Consider the following 7,581-nt stretch of genomic DNA (forward strand, 5'->3'; position numbering starts at 1 on the left):
GAAAGATGGAAGAAGAAGAAGAAGAAGAAGAAAGAAGAAGAAGAAGAAGAAGAAGAAGAAGAAGAAGAAGAAGAAGAAGAAGAAGAAGAAGAAGAAGAAGAAGAAAAGAAGAAGAAGAAGAAGAAGAAGAAGAAGGAGGAGGAGGAGGAGAAGGAGGAGGAGGAGGAGGAGAGGGAGAGGAGAAGGAGGAGAAAAAGAAGGAGACAGAGGGGAGGAGGAGGAGGAGAACGAGGAGGAAGGGGGAGAGTGAGAGGGAACAAGAGGAGGAGGGGGCAGGGAATGAGGGAAGAAGGGATGGTTGGAAGGAAGGGAGGGAGGGAAAGGGGAAGGAAGGGAGGGAGGAAGGGAGGGAGGGAGGAAGGAAGTTGAAGTTTTGACTAATTCAAATTTTCTAGAGTGTCCAGGAGGTGAGGATATCAGAATGAGCAAGAAGACCATGCCAAAGATGAGGCCTTATGTAAAGGCTAGTTAGGTTGGTTTTTTATTTTGTTTTAACTTTGTCTGGAAAGCAGGAATAATAATGCCTAACTTGTTACAGAGATCTAACTAGATAACATATGTTGAATGCCTGGCATAAATTAGAAGCCCAGGATATTAGTTCCCTTCTTCCTCAGTCTCTAAGGAATTCACAGCTCTGAAAAACCCTAGTGTTAAAGGAGTGGTATGTGTCACTGGTTCAAGCATGGACTTTGGAACCACAAAACCTGTATTCAGATCTCATTAGCTACATGACCATTGGCAAGTTACATAACCTCTCCATGCTTCATTTTTCTTTCTACAAAAGGGTATAACAATACTGCATACCTCCTAGGATTGTTGAAAAGATTAAATGAGCCAATAAATGTAATGTGCTTAGAACACTTCCCGGTACATGGCAGGCACTATAGAATTGCTATTTTATTAGTAGTATGAGAAGACTGATTGGGATTGATGAAAATTTAATTTTTTTAGGGAAACATGAGTTCCAGAGGTAGGGGAGAAGGAAGAGGAGGAGATAAGAGAAAGAAAGGATGGGAAAGGTAGGAAGAAGGGAGGGAAACAGAGGAAGAGGAGATAAAAATATATTTAGAACATTCTCTTTCTTTTTCTAAGAAGTTGGGAGAGATAGGACCAATACTGTATCAGACAGGATGCTTGAAACATGAAATGTCTCTGGTAATAAAATCTTAGAATATTTTTGTTATTGTTGTTGTTTGGAAGAAAAAAATCAGGTAATGAGGAAGATCCAGAGAAAAAGGTTTTCACAAGGAGTGAGAATATAGGTAAAATGGACAGCAAACAGAGAGGGATAAGCTGCTATACAGCTGTCATAGGCATTGTGGATTCTGTTTCAGAGAAGAGAAATCATGAATGATAGATAAACACTTCATTTATTTCTTAGTTCTCTGGAGATAACCCTTTATGCAAGAGTATCTTTCAGGGGCTCCTTAGTGACTTTTCCCCTGAATGGACTGATGTCTTTACAGTACAGATTATGAAAATTGGTCTTGCTTGGTCTCCTTAATGCATAACATTTTGGTTTCTTTTTTAATAATTGTTGGCAACTAGCTCTGCATGACAGCACTGAACACAAATACCACTGATGATGATGAATGGATGGAGGAATGTGGGATGCATTGTACTGAAAGGGTAAGACATTATGTCTATGTAATTGCTTCATCTCCCTTAGGATAGACAAAGTTCAAAGAAATGTGAACATGGGTGACTCACAAGACATGTTCTTTGGGGTTACCCAGAATTCATTTCTCTAATTACATGAGCTTTTTCTGCCTTCCTCACTCATCACCTGTGCAGTTGGGAGTACAGGGCATCTTGGCAGGGCAATCAACCACGTCATGTGCATACTTCTATTTATTGCAGCATCTTCCCAAAGCCGGAGCACTTAAAAGCATTAAAGTCGCAGGAAAATATCCATCTGAATTTGGGCTTTCAACATTTTTGCAAAACATAAGTAAGTAAATAAGTTTAGAAATTTCATCTTAAGTTTCATTCTTTCCAAGTTTAATGGTAGTGTTGCCCATTATGATGTGCTAATATGAGTTTAGGGAAGCCTATACTAATTTTATGTCTTTAAATTCACAATTGTTTGAGAAATGGTTTTTTTTTTTTTTGGTATAAAAACTACCTTTGAAAAGCCAAATTCCTAAAACAATTTTGTTGGAATGTTATTTTAATTAATATCATTTCCCATCAGATGAGATGTTCAACAAAGAGTCATCCAGATACTTCTCAAACTTCTGTTGCCTGGGAGTTCATTGCATAATAAGGCAGCCCTGACCACTGTGGATGACTTTGAACATTTAGCTGGTTTCTTCTCAGTCTTGAGCTGAAATATTAACTTCATGACCTCACAGACCATACCTCTTCCTTGTGATGATTCTTAGAATATCTGAAAACTGTTATTACCTGGCCTCTTTGACAAGTTTCTGTCCCATTTCATATGAAGTGGTCACTGGACTGAACATCATTTGGCTTATATACTAGACATCTTGAGTCTGATAGTTTATTTGTAAACTCTGGCACTAGACTTAGATGAAAAATTCCAGCATAATCTATTGGTTAGAGTAATAAGAATACAGTGGAACATTTACCTCCTTTTTGTTCCTTACCTATGAAATAAGAATTAAATGAGCTAATACACATAAAGCACATAGAAGAATGGATATAGTAACTACTAGACAAGTATTTGCAGCTATGATTTTATGTTCGTCTATTTTTCCCAGCATTGTGTCATCTGTGGACTGATTTCTATTCATTAACCCAAGTGATTGATAAAAATGCAAAGAGGATAGCGGCAAGGACACACCTATAGAATTCCCTCTCAGAATCATTTTAAGTTTGAGTTCCAAGAGTAAAGTGGACATTTGCCTAGCTTTCTGCCTGGAATGTTGGAAAAAATAGTCTCACACAATCACTGGAAAGGCTATAGAGAGAGAGCAGCATGGCAGATCTAGGCAATAGAGGGCCATAAGTTTCCATCTTCATTCTCCCAAGTTGTCCAAGACCTAAAGTGATATAGAGAGCATTTGAAAGTTAATGTGGGCTCTGAGTAGCATGTAGGTTTAGATGGAAGTGCTCAAAGAAAGAAAGAAAGAAAGAAAGAAAGAAAGAAAGAAAGAAAGAAAGAAAGAAAGAGAAAGAAAGAAAGAAAAAGAAAATGTGCCTAACCAAGGTTCTACAGTCTAGAGAAGGGGGTACATATCAGAAAGATGCAGGGTGACTAGTCTACCACTAAAGTTTGGATTAGAACTTAGCTGTGTCTGCAGATTGCAAAGGCAGGGGCAGAGCACAAGCTGGGTTGGTGCCACAGATCATTCATTTACCAATAAGAGTACTTAATCACTCCTGCCAAGTACCAAACTGAAAGAGTTACCTCTGGAGCAAAAGACTAGCAAGAGGTTGATCAAGATCTAAAAGCAGACACCTCCCTCCCCAGTGATGACTTGAGGCAGTTGTATTCTATACCATCCCAATTGCACTTCTTGTGTACCTGAGTTTTTCTGAACTACTGTGATTACATAAAATGTACATATACTATATAATTAAAGACCTCCCTACACACACTCGCTAAGTTTCCCACTGCTACCTCTTTTTGTATGATAGTGCTCTTTCATCCTTTTACCACTTTAAAGGGTTCAAGGGCACTCCAACAACTGTATTGGAGTGCAAAGCACCTATTGTTTAAGCACTGTGGATGAGGTAGAATACACAAATACATCATGTTGTCCAGTTATACTGAAATGGCTTTACACATTAAACAATTCATTTAAGCATTCCCTATGATTGTTCTCCATTTAATGTAGTATAAACTACTGGCTCTCACATTTTGAGGGTCACTACAGATACAATTGGTTAAAAGTAAGAGAAAACCTCGTTTAAACTCATTTAGATTTATTAGTTACAGGAGAGGAAGTTCAGATGTAGGTCAGGCTTCAGGACATTGTTGAACCATTGGCTCGAGAATGTCTTGAGGATTCCAGTTTTCTTCATCTCTCTATTCCTCTACCCACAGTGTCAGATTCATCCTGTCATGGCTGTAGGCTGGTTTCCAGGCTGGGCCATGTGCTTCTTCAGACATGTGCATTTAGAGGAAGAGCCGCTTTTCTCTCTCAAGAGTCAGAGAAAAAGCTGAGTGATGGCCATATCAGGTTTGTTCCTCAATTCTTTCTAATATCAAACCAGTTATTGCAAAGGGGAATGGAATTATTCTTAGATCAAGCACACCTCCCTAGAGGAGATATTAATTCTCTAAACTACACCATTGCTACACAATGAGGGAGCCATAGAATGAATGTTGGGGGCTTAACATCCACCACAATTCTTGTTCAATCTGAAGAGAGCAATGGAGTCTGTTCCCACAAAACACAAATATACACCAAGTTGTTCACACAATTTCAGGGGCCTCACAGGGCCTCCCGAAGCACACTGACAGCTCCTCTAGGAGTCCATGGACATCGGAGCTATGAACTTCTCATCTAAACACTGATACATGGAGTGCAGTCATTGTAACAGTATGCCTTCTTTTTATTATTCTGGGGCCAGAAATTACCACTCTTCTCCCCTTGATCTCCAGAGAAGCAAGGGAATTGTGTATATGCCAGGATTGCCTTTGGTCTCAACCTGACATGGAGTCAATTCTTCCAGGAGTGCCAGCTTCATTCTTTCTCCTTCCTTCATTTTATACTCTTCTTCCAACTCTCCACACACTCCGCAGACCCCCATCTAGTTTTCAGGTCACACTGATCCTTCCTTTCTCTTTGCCTTAGGCTCTTCCTTAAAAATTAACTCCTTAGTTCCTACACTCTGCATCTAACTACCCCAGTGTTTAATATACAAATCTATCAAGCTCTTACTGTGGGGTAGGTATGCTAATTATTTTATCTACATTAAATTGTAAAATCTTCACAATAACCTCATAAGGAAAGTAATATTTGCCTTGCTCTAAGATGAGGAAGTTGCTGCACAGAGAGATTAGTTAGCAAGGGACAGAGTTGTATTTGAACCCAGATTTTCATTACATTATAGGTCATATGCTCTTTCTGCAGCCCCATCACAACCCTAGACTTTTTATGTTCCCCTTATGCCTTTCTCAATCTCAGTTCTGGGCATGATAAAAAAGACACTAAATCCCCAAAGAAGTTCTTATTAAAGACCTCTTAGCATTTTAAATATTTCAGATCTCACATTTATATGAAGTCATGAAAGTACTGGCTCTTAATCCAGAGTTCACCCTTCAATTCACAGTTGCTATATGGGAGGGGAAACATCATCCTGGTTTTTTATTTGGTGCTCTCAAAAAAGGGAGAATTTGCCGAGAGCCAAAGCTGGAGTAGGGCCCCGGGCCAGCTAGACTGAGAGGCGTGACAAGGCTCATAGGCGAAATCATAGAGGGGCTTTCACACCCCGGGGGGAAGAGAAACCCGACTACAGCGGATGGGAGCCGGCTCTCTGTGAAGATGGCGGGGCCGGAGCTGCTGCTCCACTCTAACATCCACCTTTGGGTGGTCCTACCCATCGTTATCATCACCTTCTTTGTGGGCATGATCCGCCACTACGTGTCCATCCTGCTGCAGAGCGACAAGAAGCTCACCCAGGAACAAGTCTCCGACAGTCAAGTCCTAATTCGGAGCAGAGTCCTCAGGGAAAATGGAAAATACATTCCCAAACAGTCTTTCTTGATGTGAAAATATTACTTCAACAACCCAGAGGATGGATTTTTCAAAAAAACTAAAAGGAAGGTAGTGCCTCCTTCTATGACTGATCCCACCATGCTCACAGACATGATGAAAGGCAATGTAACAAATGTGCTCCCTATGATTCTTATTGGTGGTTGGATCAACATGACTTTCTCAGGCTTTGTCACAACCAAGGTCCCATTTCCACTGACTCTCCGTTTTAAGCCTATGCTGCAACAGGGAATTGAACTACTCACATTAGATGCATCCTGGGTGAGTTCTGCATCCGGGTACTTCCTCAATGTTTTTGGGCTTCGAAGCATTTACTCCCTGATTCTGGGCCAAGATAATGCCGCTGACCAGTCACGGATGATGCAGGAGCAGATGACGGGAGCAGCCATGGCCATGCCTGCAGACACCAACAAAGCTTTCAAGACAGAGTGGGAAGCTTTGGAGCTGATGGATCACCAGTGGGCACTGGATGATGTCGAAGAGGAGCTCATGGCCAAAGACCTCCACTTCGAAGGTGTGTTCAAGAAGGAATTACAGACCTCTATTTTTTTAAGACCACGCAGGGATTTGCTGTGTCAGGAACTCAGAGTAGTGGTTAACTTTGTAACTTTGGTTTGAGCTGGAAGCTTCTCAGAATAAAAAGGAAGATGCATAAAAAAAAAAAAAAGAATTTGTTTCACCAATCACAAAATTTAAAATTTTTTTCTACTGCTTCTTGAAATGTCTTAATTTGACCCAGTAATCTGAAATACTTGCCTTGTGATTTTTAAGCAAAAGACACAAATATTTTCTACCTCTTTTTAAAGTCATAATGCTCTTTGATACTCTTCTTTAGTTTTTCTAATCTTACTCATGGAGACCAGTCACCTTCCGCACATTCCAGTCAGAGGAGGCAGTTCACAGACAGAAACAATCTTTCTATAATGCTGTTATTATGATGAGAGACAGAGCTCTTCTTTCAAAGCCATTTGCTTAAAGTAACCATAATCACAATGCGGTTCTATGAAGCTGATAACAAAAGCAAATATCTTTCTCTCCTTGAGCCAGAAAAGATATCTTGTTATTTTTGACATGTATATAACTAACGTCTGCAAAACTGAATGTAACACAACTCTATGTAGGGATGAAACAGAAAACTGAAGCTTGGGTATCTTTGCAGTATTGGAACTACACTCTGATAGAATGACAGAGTAAGTAAAAGAAAAAGGGACTTTGTAGATGGATAGGGGAAAGGCTGGGGTAATATTAAGAAGCATTGAGCAAGTGATATGGCACAGCTCCTATTACAGCAGATGCCAACCTTAGGCCTGGGACAGGGTAGAGGCCTCCAGCCACACCAAGGGTTAGCAGTTTAGATGCTAAAGGGTAGGGAGGTCTGGAGAGTCTTGGAAGAAGTGCCATGAAGTGAGGTGCATTCAGGGACATTAGGACAATGGCTACTCGTTTACTGAATGTAAATATTCCCAACATATCTTCTCCCTTAAAGGTGTGAGCCTATTGCATATCAGCTTAGAGAAAGAGAAGGATAGGTGATCTGACACCCCAGAGTGCCCAGCACAGTCCCAGTTTATACCTGTTATTCCAGTTTCATTATCAATATCATCCTTGTATTAGGATGACCATATAATATATCTTAAAGTATCCCTGATTGGACAATATGTGATATAGCCACTCTAATAAGGACACAAAGACAAAATGTGATTCTCTTTAAAGCAACAAGTCATAAGCAGGGAAAAACTTTGGTATCTGGAAGAAGCAAACAAACAAAAGGTAACAAAGGAAAAAACATCCCTACTAATCATCCGACAAAGACTGTGGATACATGAATGTTAGTTTTCGGGGTAATATAGGGAGTCAAGGACACAGCCAAAGACAGTGCAGGATAACACAGCTG

At 40.2% G+C, this 7,581-nt stretch overlaps 1 pseudogene across 1 annotated transcript; it reads left to right on the plus strand.

Moving 5' to 3' along the window:
- The first annotated feature begins 5,446 nt into the window (after positions 1 to 5,446).
- Positions 5,447 to 6,305, plus strand: LOC113915893 (annotated as a pseudogene). The gene has a single exon (XR_003517833.2). The product of XR_003517833.2 is annotated as an ER membrane protein complex subunit 3-like (transcript).
- The last annotated feature ends 1,276 nt before the right edge of the window (positions 6,306 to 7,581 follow it).

Source organism: Zalophus californianus, chromosome 1 (genome assembly GCF_009762305.2).
Source record: "Zalophus californianus isolate mZalCal1 chromosome 1, mZalCal1.pri.v2, whole genome shotgun sequence".
In the NCBI taxonomy this organism is placed as follows: domain Eukaryota; kingdom Metazoa; phylum Chordata; class Mammalia; order Carnivora; family Otariidae; genus Zalophus; species Zalophus californianus.